The sequence below is a fragment of the Microtus oregoni genome, unplaced genomic scaffold, assembly GCF_018167655.1.
Source record: "Microtus oregoni isolate MIOR12 unplaced genomic scaffold, Mior012 000004F_ref0000308, whole genome shotgun sequence".
NCBI lineage: Eukaryota > Metazoa > Chordata > Mammalia > Rodentia > Cricetidae > Microtus > Microtus oregoni.
In genome coordinates, this window is record NW_024543063.1 from 24,941,573 (window position 1) to 24,957,200 (window position 15,628).

A 15,628-nucleotide genomic window follows, 5' to 3' on the forward strand; every position below is an offset into this window, starting at 1 on the left:
GAATTTCCCACATTGCAGATTTGTCTGAAGATTTCCTTGAGATTATGTTGGCAGAGGCTGCTCATTCGTTTCCTGGCCACCCAGACCCGAAATAATCACACCGAAACTATACTAATTAAAACTCTGCTTGGCCGATAGCTGAAGCATATTTCCAGCTAGCCCATACTTCTTAAACTAACCAATTTCTATTATTTTGTGGATTACCATGAAGCTTGTGGTCTACAGGTAAGGTTCTGGCCGGTGGCTGGCCCTGTCTCCTTCCTCGTCTACATGGAATCTCTCTGAATCTGCCTACATTCTCCCAGCATTCAGTTTAGCTTTCCTCCCTAGCTCTATTCTGCCCTGCCACAGACCAAAGCAGGTTTATCCATTAACCAATAAAAGCAACACATATACAAAAGGAATTCCCACATCATGATTATATTTAACAAATACTTTTTGGCAAAATGCTATACAGTTGCTGTTGTACATGTCTAATCATGTCACGGCAGGAGACAAACAGTATTAGTTTCCTCCACAGTGTCCAAGCTTAACTGCCCGGCTAATCTAATGGCTACTACCTCTCGCTTATAAAGGTAATGTTTACCTTAAAATTGGTAATTACCTAATAAATAACACTTGAGACCTTGTCAATTTTCATTCATGCCCTCTGTTCAAGCACATTGTTAAATTAGAAGCTAGAAATTATTCTTTAATTGTTGATTCTGATGCTTTCTTGGTCTTATTTAAAATTAATCACAAATATATATAGTGTGCAAAGGGGGTGTGAACTCTATGCTGTAAATTATGGGTATTGTCACTAAAGTAGTGCCAGCTGGAGAGAGCTTTTAAAGTACACTGTTGTGCGAACTAAACCACACTTGGCATTCAGTTAGCAGAAGAAGGAGGCCCACTAACACCAGATGTCTTGCTAACTCACAGGCTCCTGGGATGCAAAACCAAACAAATGTGTGAACTCACCTAAGGACATGAATATCAACAGCCTTTGCAAAGAAAGTGATCCTTTAAATGCAGAATATTTTGTACTAAGAAGAGTGGACTTCACATGTAAATGGTGCTAGTTCCCAAGGTCTTTTAACTGCATTTCAATTTGAGCCAGATTCCTTTTCCATCACTCCATCTTCAGCCACGTCAGTGTGTTGTGGATAGCACTTCCTTCCTTTTCAATTTTTCCTCCTGTGTTTAGTATATTTCATAGATTATGGACTATTGGAGCGATAACTAAGTTTTCTGTTTGAACTTCATCCCAAAGGTATCGTCCATTGAAGCGAAACACATTATCCTGAGCCTAGAAATTTTATCAGGACAGGTGTGCAGTGCCATACTTGCTTTATGTGAATCCACAGCCCTGGGGTGACAAGTGATGCATGCCTGTTTATTTGTTTTTGGTGTTTTGTTTCATCGGCTGATTAGTTTTGTTTCATAATGTCAGCTCTGTGAATAGAGGTCAGGTCTTTGTCCACACAAGGCAAGCACTCTGTTAACTGAAACATCTCACCAGCCATGCACAACTTTTTAAAATACTAGTGATCTGTCTTATTTTTCTGGAGAGCTGAGAAAAGTCTAATAATTCTCTGCAAACCAAGTCGCCAAAGATGCGCCAGGATTTCAATGTTACCATTAATAAAACATGTCTGCCTGTGGGAGACATGGGTCTGTGATCTCAGGACCCTGACTTCAGGACCGAGGAAAACCACCTCATATTTATCTGCATGGTGACTAGACAAATGTTTCTAGAAAGGAGGTCTGAATATCCACACCTCAAATAAGACCTATTTGGACCTGAGGCGGGCCCCAGTAGGGTAATTCAGACAACTTCATCAGTTAGTCACTGGTTTTATAAGTCCTGGCCCTCCTCACTTGTCAATATGCCATGTAGCTTCAAAAGGGAACAGGAGTCGTGGTCTTGGGATCACTAGAATAAGTCTTTGCTTACCTAGATCAATATGCAAAGTCAGACAAAAGGTAGATCATGACAGCCAAGCCTAAACAGAAGACCCAAGAATCTGGGAGCAGGGGGAATGGAAGATGACTCAGAAAAGAGCAGGTACAGATGCTGAGAATAAACAATGATCCTTCGCCAATGCCTCAGACACCACAGGAGGGGCACCATAAACATACAGTCCCCAGTGTTCACACAGACCCAGACCCTTTAGCTCATGAAGGTCTGCTTTGCCATTGCACAGAACTCCTTAGTTCATGCAAGACTCGTGTTTAAATCCACTGTTGCTGGAGACAGGTGCAGGCTCAGTGGTTAAGAGAATTTGTTCTAGAGGTTCCCAGAACTCACAGCAAGCAAATCACATTCACTTGTAACTTCAACTTAAGGGACCCAACACCCTCTCCTAACCACCAAGGGCACCTGAAAGCAGGTACGTATTTCATCCCTGCCCCACACATACACATAATTAAAAATAAGTCTTTAAAAACAATATTAGTAAATGTCTCTATCAATATCTCTATACTGTCTTTTTATGAGTGAGCTGCTACAGTACGTTGCAAAGCAAAGAAATGAAAATCCAATGGATATTGAGCTTTGTCTTAGGTTTCTGTTGCAGGGATAAAACACCATGACCAAAAGCACTGGAGAAATAAAGTGTTTATTTCTGCTTATAGCTCTCGGGTCACTTCATTGCTGATGGAAGTCAGGGCAGGGAATCAAGGCAAGAACCCAGAGACAAGAACTGAGGCCCAATCCAGGGAGGAATGCTGCTTACTAGTTTGCTCTTGTAGCTTTCTCTGCTTACTTTCTCAAACAACTCAGGACCGGTTGCCGAGGGTGACACTACCCCACCACCCCTGTGTGCTGGGTCTGCCCACACACATCATTAATCAAGAAAGCGTGCTACAGAGATATTTTCTCAGCAGAGGTTCTTCTTCCCAGAAAGCTGACAACAAAACAAACAGTCCAAAAAACAATTGACCCCTTGTCAATTTGACATGCAAACTTATAACCATTAAACCATAGCTTTTCCTTTCATGTTGTCCCTAAAACACTCCAAGCCTTAAAACTCCCAGTCTTTAAAATTTTAAACACTTTTTAAAAGTTTAGGTTCTTTAGAGAACATCCTGCCTCCTTAAAAGTTCAAAACCTCTCTAAAATACCCAACGTTCCTTAACTATGGTCTCCCACAAAATAAAAAAAAAAATGAAATTTTCTTGCACTAAGAGGAAAGAAACAAGGTCACACTCAAATGAGAGCAAAGTCAATGTCCCAGGGTCAGAATTCTGATACTCACCATCTTCTAGGCCCCAAATCTTGCCACTGCGCACATAGTGCATCTAATAGACTCACAAGAGCACACACAGTGTATCCCATAGACTCCCAAGAGCACACATAGTGTATCCTATAGACTCACGACAGCACACAGCACATCTCATAGGCTCACAACAGCACACACAGCACATCTCATAGACTCACGACAGCACACATCACATCTCATAGACTCACAACAGCACACAGCACATCTCATAGACTCATGACAGCACACAGCACATCTCATAGACTCACAACAGCACACACAGTGTATCTCATAGACTCACGACAGCACACAGCACATCTCATAGGCTCACAACAGCACACACAGCACATCTCATAGACTCAAAACAGCACACAGCACATCTCATAGACTCACAACAGCACACAGCACATCTCATAGACTCACAACAGCACACACAGTGTATCTCATATACTCACAACAGCACACACAGTGTATCTCATAGACTCACAACAGCACACAGCACATCTCATAGACTCATGACAGCACACAGCACATCTCATAGACTCACAACAGCACACACAGTATATCTCATAGACTCACAACAGCACACAGCACATCTCATAGACTCACGACAGCACACAGCACATCTCATAGACTCACAACAGCACACACAGTGTATCTCATAGACTCACGACAGCACACAGCACATCCCATAGACTCACGACAGCACAGATAGTGTTTGTCTTTGTTTAATGTGTTGGTTACAAGTGTTATAGATAATGGTCAGGAAAAAAGCTGAACAAAGAAAATTAGAATCAAGGTTCTTGTTTTCGAATGAAAAAAAGCTAGGCTTTAGTAGCTTATGTCTTTAATCCCAGCACTCAGCACTCAGGAGGCAGAACCAGGTGGATCTCTGTGAGTTCAAGGTCAGCCTGCTACAGAGCAAGTTCCAGAACTGGCTCCATAGCTACTGAGAAACCATGTCTTAAAAAAAAGAAAGAAAGAAAGAAAGAAAGAGAGGAGAAAGAGAGAGAGAGGAAGGAAGGAAGGAAGGAAGGAGTACTAAGTATTAATGTTCATAAGACAGTAAGATAAGTTATCCTGTTTTGAAAGCTAGGTGAGGAAACAATGAAGACATACAATAGACAGGATAAAGTGTGAGTTTGTTTCCACACCACAATTTTAAACCAAACACTGGGATTAGAAGTGGGGCCAGCTGCTCACTTCCCTTTCTCACTTTCACATCTATAGATGAGGGACTTGCGTTCTCATCTGTCACATTATCCAGACATCAAGCATCCAGTTACTGTGTTTTCTGGTGTTTATTGAGTCTTACACTCTTGGAAAGGAAACCCTGGTAAATAGAATTTTTCTTTATTTTTCTCTAGTAATTTCAGTTAAGATAATATTTGAGGTATTCAACAAGTTTTATATGCAAGTTATAAAACACCTTATCAAAAATAATTCTTGACAAGTGTTCCTCAAGGTCTGTAGAGATGGATCAGTGGTTCAAAACAATTGCTGCTCTTGCAGAGGACCAGAGATTAGTAGGTGGAGACTGCTTGTCTGTTTCCCGACTGCTTACACAGAAACTATATTGTAAGTGTTGGCGTATTCAGTTGGTACGCTAAATAACCAGACCAGCTCAAAACAACAGATATAATTTAATAATTAAAAAACGGGGAAACTCATGCTACTAGAGTCGAAGATCCGAAGTCCAAACGGGTCCTGCGAGCACCGCCTAGAGAGTGAGCACCGCCTAGAGAGTGGGCTCCAGGCGGCCACACCCTAGCCAGATGTGATTGGCTGAGCTTCCCATCAGCCAATCTTGATTACAACATCAGCCACTATCTTGATTACAACACTGTTTGGCCGAGAGTTTATGTGTATTCCTAGCTTGCTCTTAGATCTTAAATTAATTTATTTCTACTAATCTGTGTCTCACCACAAGGTGTGGCCTACAGGTAAGGTTCCCACTGTCTTTCTCCTTTGGCAGTTACATGGTGTCTCTCATACTTTACCTCCTTTTCTCCTCTATCTCTGCTTGAAATTCCTGCCTTGCTATACTCTGTTCATCCACTGGCCAAAACAGCTTTATTAATCAACCAATAAAGCAACACATATACAAAAGGACACACAATAGGTAGAGTCAGGGAGACACCATGTAGCTGCAGGATAACTATAATTCTGCATCATTTAGAGTGGCCCCACTCTTTAAACTATCATACAATACTCTAACAGCTAAAACAAAGACATTCTGCCTTTGCCTATCCCCCCTAAAGTCAGCTGTGGTGGGAAAACCAGTCAGATCTATTTTTATCAATAGCACTCAGCAAAGCTTGAGAATCTGTCTATTATTCTCCATTAACGCTTTTTGTACTGTTACAGCATAGCATTGCATCATGTATACAAGATTCTAGACGGAAGTAAAGATTCAAGCCATTCTTGTGGGAAGTTGAAGATGGCTATAATTTTAGTTTTTCTAAACAAAAACACATTGAGGGAAGAAAAACATGAAGCAGGTTCAAAACACTGCCAAAATTCCCTTATCCCCATCCCTCAAACAGCTTCAACTGTGGGAGCATAAAACCAGAACCATTTGACAACAGCAGGCAACCAGAGTGAACAGTTGAGTTGTCAACAACCAGTAACATGTATCGTAAATTACAACATGCAAGTAAGGTGAAAAACATGTGAAGGTGAATTATATCCATTCTAGAAAGACTTCAGGAAAAACATTAAAAAAAAAAACCTTCACAGTCCAGGACATTTGATTAACGCCATCTCTCAGCTGTAATGTGAAGCCACAGTAGTGACCTCAGAAGTTTGTAACTCGATGTTGCACAAATCTAGGTTGCAATGTGAACAGAGCTGTGCCCTGCAGCTGATGCTGAGCTCAGCTGGCTGGCTGTTCCATATTTCGATGCAGTAGAGTCTTCTGCCAAGGGTCATGCAGTGACTGCCTCAGGCTTTGGCATCTGGGAGTCTCTATAGCAACTCCTCTGCCAGCAAACAGGAGTTCTGTGTTCAGGAAAACTTTATTTATAAAACAAAGTAGTGGACCAGATTAGCCAATAAAGCCAGTCCAGTGAAACTCTGGTTCTCTCTGACTGAAGAGGGGCTCTTTTCCCCAATCTCTACCTCTACTGCTTGGAATCTGCAAAATTCAAAGTAGGAAGCAGGACATCCAATCACAATGAGAGGACAATGGCATCAGTACTGCTTGTATTTAACTTACTGAGAATTTTTAAAGAACATGAAGTCTTGTGATTTCAAGCCAGGAGACTGTGATACATGTACTGAGAAAGAGCTAAGAATGCATGAGCAGAAGACAAAGACAAACCTTTTTAAAACCAGTTCCACTCACTAAAATGTTTGTGATTGGATGAATGATGTCTTTTGTTTATAGAAACTGCCAATGAGGTCATCAAATAATCTCCACTGAAATACAGGCTGCACTCTGACAATCCCATAATGTACAGGACAGAGAAGAAGGTGGTAAAGCACTTGCTGCACAGGCAGGAAGACCTAGGTTCGAACCCACAGACCACATAACAAGCTAAGTAGGACAGCACATAGGTGCATGCCTGACACTGAATTGTGATTAGTAACTAGCTAAATACCAGTAAGCCCTCTGATGTCTCCTCACTTTTCCTCCCTCGATGATCATAGTTCCTGCTTGTGTTGGCTTGGGACAAGGGTATCATGCCACAACTTTGAAGTGTTTTAACTTGGCTTCATTGTTATTGTATTTTGAGATAGAATCTCACAAAGTCTAAGCTGCCCTCAAACATAGCTGTGGATGACCTTAAACTTTGGATCCTCCTGCTTTCACCTCCAGGATGCTGAAATCGTAGGTGAGTAGCATCCTACCTGTTTCTATACATTTTTGAGTCCATATCACTTGTGCAGGTTCTGACCTTGTGCTATGGGCTGTGTCCAAAGATGCTGTGCCTGCTACAAGGCAAGACCAAGCCATCCACTGACCAAAGCTGAAATCAAGGATGGCCAGAGACCACCTAATTGATCTATAGTTAGGCCATTTTCTTCAAATCCACTGCAAGGGTATATAATTACAAATTGATTTAAATGCCCACTGTGAGGAAACAATTCACTTTAGTATAACAAGAAAGACAAAGCAACAGGAAGTATGTCTTTAAGAACACTATTCTGGAGCCAGAGAAATAGTTCAGTGGAATAAAGCTCTTGCTGCTCTTGCAAAGGACTTGGGTTTAGAGTCAGCACTCACATGGTGGGGCACAATCATCCAATTATTCTTCCACAAAACCACACCCACTGGAGGCTTCTGTGAGAGTGGTGCTCCACAATCTTACTGTGTTCCCATGTAGCACCTGGCCTTTTAACACTTGCCTTTCTACTTTCACAGTATGTAATTATGATGTCATACCAGGTGAAACAGACTCTGGAAACAACACAGAACCAGACCTGGTTCCCTGTGCATCAATCAACTGCTTCATGCAAACTGGGCTGCGATTCTATCCTCCTCACCATTTCCCAAACCACAGTCAATTGCTTCTGCCCACATGCTTCCACAGAGACAACACAGGTAAGAACATGCTCGTCTGACAGCAGGAGTGCTGTTTTGACTGCTGTGTGGGCTTGGGGAGAATGTGCCAGGTGCTGCCTCAGCAAATAAAGGAATTAAAGTATGATTTTGTCCTGTAGAGAGAAAAAGAGAGACAGGGAGAAAGGGAAGGAGGAGAAGAGAATGTGAGGAGAAAGAGGGGAAAATGGAAGACAGCAATTTGAGCAAGGAAGATCCAGCACAGAGGAAGGAGGGGGGAGGAGGAGGGAGGAACAATAGAAAGGTAATTTGCCATCAGAAAGGGACATTTTTCAGAGTCGCTTCTCTAAGAACAATACCAGATTCCTTAGATCCATATAAAAATACAAATTTTTTCTTAAAAAGGTAATTATTTTATTAGTTCACAGTGGCCCTCATCCACTTCAGACATTTCACCTGAAATATTCTAAAAAGAATCCCACCTCAGGCCTGAGAGCTTTGTGATCAGACTGAATTAGAGTCATTAGCTTTCCCTTTGACAGATGAGAAGAAAGAGGCAGGAGAGAGCAGTATATCCACGCCCAGTAGGGGTTGGCTGCAGCTCTTGGGGAGAGGGGGTCCTGGAGCAAAGGACTGCTCTCTGGGCAGGACTCCGAGCTTACATCTGAGACTGGTAGGTGGGTAAGATTGTTTTTCTAAATGGCATCTCTGAGGGCTCGAGATTTGGCACCATTGGTAGAGTGGTTAGCAAGCATGCACAAAACCTCAGGTTTAGCCCCAGCAGTGCCTAAAACCTGCATAGTGGCTCACACTTGTGATACTAACACTCAAGAGGTAGAGACAAGAGGATCATAAGGTCAAGGCCAGTCTTGGCTGTATCGGGTTCTTGACACTAGTCTGAGCTAGAAACGTAGCGGATTGGGGAGAGTGGGGCATTCCTGTGCATAGAATCAATAATGGTAGTTATTGCAACAGACAATTCTTGGGTTAAAAACCACACTGTGAACTGACCAGTTGGCTCTGGTTCTTAATTTATGCTTCTTTGGAAATAAAATAAGAGCTAGAAAGAGAAATGCTATTGAAGTCTTTGTCGTTTGTGGATTTACCCTGTCAGCAAGATTACCTGCTGTCAAAATAACTGGTTAAGAGAATTTAGAATCTTAGCTTTCACAGAGGGGAGAGAATCCACGAAACACAAGATTGCTCACCCTTGCATTTCCTACTTTCAAACAACATAATTCTCATATCTAATAATGATCTTGAAAAAATATAAACAACATTAAACTTTATACTGAGTTTATTATTTCTTTCTTATTCCTTGTGGGGCCGGGGAGTAAATCTAGTGCTTGGCACAAGCTAGGCAAGCATTCTACTGCTGAGCTACCTCGCCAGCCACCAGACTTTACATTTTTATGAGAAACAAACCTAATGTAAATCCTTCAAATGACTGCCAAGCAGGTATTATCACACACGTCAGACAAAGGACCAGATGGTAGAGACTTAAGTTGTTGATCATGCAGTCTCTGCCACACCACTGTACCTCTGCAACACAGAATCTGTCATACGTAACATGTTTATGAAGGATATTGCCATGTTCTCATAAAATTTTATTTACAAGTGATGGGGTATAATATTATCAGACAGGAAATACTATATAGACCTGGACTCTCACACCATAAAGTATGGTGTGATCACATAATTTTGTTCACTTCTTATCTAGCAGAAAAAAGATCTATAAGTGAAACTATGTTTTAGTATCACAGCCTCTTAACAAGACTACTTCTGCTAATTATTGCTGTATTCCACCCAAACAGTGTACAGATGCTTTGATTCCCACCTGCCTTCATTCAGATCATAAATATCCTGCAAAGACTCGTGCATTCTCCCAGGCTTACTCTCAGCTCTGAGGTGATAGGAACTTTTGGTGGTAGGGCCTGGTAAAGGGAAGATGGATGAAGGGGGATACCCTTAAAGGGGATCTTCAGACTTACTTGTCTTTTTGTTTCTCAATTGCCATATGGTGCTATTTCAACTCCATCACATCCTCCCCAGCAAGATGCCCTGCCTGGTTGGTGATAGGCCCAAGATTAAAAGGCCAAAGCAACCATGGCTAAACTGATAGCCGGAATAAACCATGAGAATGTCATGGCTAAACCAACAGCCAGAATAAGCACTTCATTGTTCTTAATCGAGTATGTCAGATATTTTTTCACAGGAACTGAACGCCACAGTACATCATCTAATTCCATGATATTCATCAAAAATTTTAAAATATCCCTCCTCTCTTCTCTCTCTCTTTCATTTCCCTTTCCCCTGTCACAATCAAACTTCTAGAAATCTAAAGATGCTTCGCTACAGAGCAGTGTTATCTGAACCATCCCTGTATGCTGCATTTGGGTTCTTAAGCTCTTTAAGAGACCTGTGAATATCATACATGAAGATCTATTTCCATTTTTCCCAACCTACTCCTACAAAAACATATCCAATTGTTAAAATCGAAGCCAAGTTCTGTGACAAATCAAAGTAAGTGATATTGAAGTTAATACATGTTATCAAATCACATCTATAGGAAGAGTAAACAGGACTGATCAGTTGCAACACTTGTCTCTAATCGGGGCTAAGCCATGATGCTGTCCTCCAGGAATGGAAAAAAATGATCTTTTAATGATAGCTGGGCTCAGAGATTGAACAAATTTTTCTGTTTTATGTCTCAGATACATCTTACATGTAGTTAAATTCTTCCAGACAATTGGAACATTTTACTTATGCTTGTTTTTTTTTTTAAAAACTAATCTTAATAAAAATCTTTTTAGGCTTATTGACTGGCGAACTTTAGAGACATAGATAGGTGTTTCTGAACAGGATTAGCATAAGTGCATAAATGTTCCCAATCAATAAGGGCCAATTGGCTCTAAACGTACCTGGTCATGTAGGTAAAAGATCACTTTCCTATGCATCACTCAAAAAGTGTTCCTATTTCTCAAAATATATTCTCACATTCTTAGAAGGAAATCAAGGATCTGTTAAAAATCAAAATCTGCTAAGTCCCCATGATCATTATTCTTAGAGCATTAAAATAAACTGTATTTGTGTATGTGTATGTGTGCATTTGTATGTTGTGTGCACGTGTGTGTGTGTGTGTGTGTGTGTGTGTGTGTGCAGATGCCCATGTGTGCTTGTTTTGGGGATCAAGAGAAAGCCCCAGATGTCATTTCTCAGGGACTGTGCACTTTGTTTTTGATACAGAAACTCTTACTGCTTTGGATGTCTTCAAGAAGGCTAATTGGCTGACCAAAGGGCCCTGGTAGCTGCCCGACTTCATCCCTCTAGCACTAAGATCCTGGACATTCCTCCTTGCCAATTTTTACCTTGGTTCTGGAGATCAAACTCAGATCCTTATGCTTGCAAGGACTTGACTCATGTATCCATTTTATCACCATCCCTAAGTATGCTAATTAAAAATATTTTTTAAACCAACAAAGCAAAACAACTCCAAATGATGGTGTTAGGGTCACAAATCCTTTGTGATCTTTGCCTGGTGCTGGTCACCCTCCTTCATGTCCTAGGACTTGAGATGACCCTCAGAAGGATCATTACAAAGAACTTGATTTTAAGATCAGTATTTGAACCCCCTACCCAAACCCTTTGTCTCTTTGTCGTTCTTTGTCCAAGTCAGAGGAAAACCAGCAGGTTTGGGAACTTCAGCTATAGACAGGAGCTCTCCAGTCTATGAGGAATAGAAGTCAACCGGGGGATGGTAAGTCAAGGGAATTCATTAATGAGAGTTCATCAGTGTGGATGGAGGCATAGAGAGGATTCAGAGCAAACATGGCCCATCTCCTATCATAGATCATGAAAATCCTCCCTCTCCCTTTTTTCCTTTCATTTGCTTTTACATATCTGTGGACATTGTGAGTATTTCTGTGTGTGCACATGAAAGACCAGAAATCTTTGGATGTTGCTTCTCACCTTGTTTTTTCAGTCAGGATCTCTATCTGGCTTGACACTCTCCTCGTAGGCTACACTGACTGATGGGAAGCAGCCTTTGTCTCCATTCTTCCAGCTCTGGGGTTCTAGTTCACCACACCTCACTTTTTACATGAGAGCCATGTATGGAACACAGTTACTCCTGCTTGCACGGCATCCACTTTACCATCTGTACATTCAATCCAGCACACCCAGCTGTACTCAGTGCCTACAACTCCCTCCTTGCTTTTCATTATATCCTCTTCAGGTCTTCTGCTCTGTTACCAAAATGCCTTTTGAAGTGCTCCTTTCCCACAGGCTGGTCACATAGGCCAGCTCAGTACTGTTGACCTTAGGAAAACTTTTTGAAGAAGAAATTGGGGCAACAAGCTGTGATCATTTAAAAGTAATACAATATATCTGCAACAATGAGCATGGCTCCTTCTACCTCTTTCTTCAGCTGTCTTCATTAGGAGAGAAAATGATTTCCAAAAAGAGGGCCATTTATAGGAGTCAATATCTAGATTATTTATACATTAGATACACAGAGGGTTCATGGGCAACACTGTGATAAAATGGTAAAGAGAACATTAAAATGCTATTATTTAGACTTTGCAAACTCTATCCATGTGTCTTGTTTTAAGCAACTGTATTAACTCCCTTGACTATGTGAGGAAATAATGTAAGTTTGCTTATGGGCACTTTTTAGAATTTCCAGAGAGTTCTGTAGGAAAATAATGATTACTGCCCAGGAAAACATTCCCTTGAGCACCCCCAAACCCTTCTGGTACAATTTAAACCAATTTCCCAACTCGTCTGGGGGTCAAGTGCAGGCAGGTGAATTGCTTCTGAGGATATGCACTTCATAGACTTTCTGCATGTTCACAAGATCCTAGAAAGGTACCAGGATCAATCATTTTATCCTTGTTCTTCTTTCCTCTTCTTTTCCCTCCTCCTCCTTTTCTTCTTCTTCTTCTTCTTCTTCTTCTTCTTCTTCTTCTTCTTCTTCTTCTTCTTCTTCTTCTTCTTCTGCAAAGAATTATAATGCTGGACCACACAGTAACCAAAGCTTACAGTCAATTAATCCTAAGTTTCAAGAGTTTTGGTCACATATAATATAAATAATTATATGAACTGGAGTGGAACTCAATGGTGGATCTATGGCTTTAATTCCCAGACCATCAAAAATTACTAAGTATATAAATAATTTGTCAGCATCATATAGATCATCCTGAAATTACAAAGCTTGCCCAGAAGTATAAACAAACTCAAACCACACAGATCATCTTGATTAGAAAATAGGGTATCTCTACTTTATGTCCTATTTGGGGGACCACTGGAAGATTATACATCTACTCACCAGTCTCCTCATATGAAAGCTGTTGTCAATAACACTACCAATCTTAGAGTTCTGAGATTAAGTACTAGAACAAGGAACAAGCATGATTTTAGATGCTCTGTACTGCTCTAAATTCTCAATAATAACTTAACTGCTAATGCTGCATCTTGGGGCAAACATATCAGCCCTCATTTGTATGGGATGTGTGCATATTTTTGTGTTTTCTGTGTCTTTACAAATTTCTGTGTGCACATATATCTGTGGGCATACATGCACATGTTTGCACAAGTGCATGCTGAGGCCAAAGGTCAGTGTTAGGTCTCTTCTTTAGCTGCCCCCACCTTACTTTTGGAGATAGTTTCTCATTAAACCTGAAACTCATCTAGTTTGGGTTCAATGTGAGTTTTAGGGACCCATGTGCCTCCCCTATTCCCAACACTGGGGTTGATATGCATTCTACTACATCTGTCTTCTGTATGACTGCTAGGGATTGGAAACCAGGTCCTCATGCCTGCACACAAGGACTGACCCCTGTCTACACCCTACCAGCCTAGGTGACCAACAATAGAGGAATGGATAAATAAAATATGTCTTATATACTAAATGGAGTTTGTTTTAGCCATGAAAAAGGATGAAATCATGCCATTCTCAGTATGGTGCACACAACTGGAGATGATCAGATTAAGTGAATTAATCCAATCTCAGAAGGACAAATGTCATACATGTATTTTCTCCTCTGTGGTTCACAGATGTCTTATAGATGCTTAAAATCACATAGGTACATAAGGAATAAAAGCAGATGTGAAATTGTCTGGAAAACAAAGGGAATAAATGAGAAGGGAAGAAGTGAGTAAAGGGAGGATAGGTTCATCCTATAATATACTAAAATATGTAAATTTAAAATAATTAATTTAAAAAAAATCAATTAGTGAGACTTGAGGAGGAAGAATGAAAGCCTGCCTAAAGGAATCCACCTTTGTTTTAGAGAAAGTTATGGAAATAGAATAAGTAGAGAAGCTGAATTTTGTCATGGTGACCAGTATGTACACTGGCAGTATCCTGGACATTAATTAGTCCTTGCTGCCACTGAGCTTTGAGACCTTAAAAAACGTATATTATTTATTTATATTGGGTATCATGGTTGTTTGGATGAGATGTAGACTCATGTCTAGTTCCCAGTTGGTGAAACTATTTAGCAAGGATTAGTGTTGTGGAATATTAGCTGAAGATATATTATTTATGTCGTGGAACATTTGTTTAATGATGCAAAAATGTGTTGCATTCCATTCTTTTATGTTGCATTTGTTTAACTCTGTGAAGTTGTGCTACTAGGCCTGTCTAAAACACTTGATTGGTCTAATAAAGAGCTGAAAGACTAATAGCTAGGCAGAAGAAAGCATAGGTGGGGCTGCCAGGCAGAAAGAATAAATAGAAGGAGAAAAAGAGAAGAAGGATCATGAAAAGAAGGAGGAGAGGCGAATATCAGAAGCCAGCCACCCAGCTACACAGATATCCATGGAGTAAGAAATAAAGAAAATTTATAGAATAGAGAAAGAGAAAATCCCAGAGGCAAAAGGTAAATGGGATTATTTAAGTTAAGAAAAGCTGGCTAGAAAGAAGCCATGCCAAGACTGTCATTCATAAGTAAGAATAAGTCTTCATGTATTTATTTGGGAACTCAGTGACAACAGATTTAGGAGGTATGGCCTTGTTGGACAAGGTGTGTAACTGAGGGTGGTCTTTGAGGCTTCAAAATCACACACCATTTCTAGGTAACACACTCTCTCTCTCTGCCTCATGTCTGTAGATCAGTTGTAAATTCTCAGCTACTGCACCAGCCCCCGTTCCTGCCTGCCTGCCTGCTGCCATGTTCCCCACCATAGTGGTCATGGACGCTAACCCTCTAGAACCATAAGCCCCAATAAGTGCTTTATTTTATACATTATCATGGTCACTGTGTCTTAGCACAAAAATAGAAAAGTAACGAAGACATGCATGACATAAAGACAGTTCTCAAAATATATGAAACCAACATAGAATAAGTCTGGGCTAATTCAGAAATAATTTTGAATGCTGAAGTATGATTTTCATAGACTGAAAATGAAATTTCTACTGAAATGTGATATCTGATTAAAAAGCCAGGCAGGAATGACAGCACATACCTTTAAATCAGCACCTAGAATGCTGAGGCAAGAAAATTGAAAGTTCAATGCTAGCGTGGCTGCAGAGTGAATCCCTGTCTTTAAAAATCATTAACATCATTGTCATCATCAAACAAAATAAAAGTATAATTTAAATAAATTTCATTCCAATCAACCACTGATCACCTATTATCCAGTGAGAGTTTTGATTTGTTTTATCTTTCTGAAAGTAAACAATTCAAAATGTTTGAAACAAGGTTTCTAGCCTAGACTATCCTCTACTTCTTTGTACAGTGGAAGATAACTTTAAAATCTCGATTTTAGATAGACACTGAACTCATGAAGCCCCAGTCTGAACTCTAACATCAGCTATTTTTACAGACTCACATACATTCAAGAAAAAAAAAATATATCTGTAACTGCTTCCTAAAAGCAA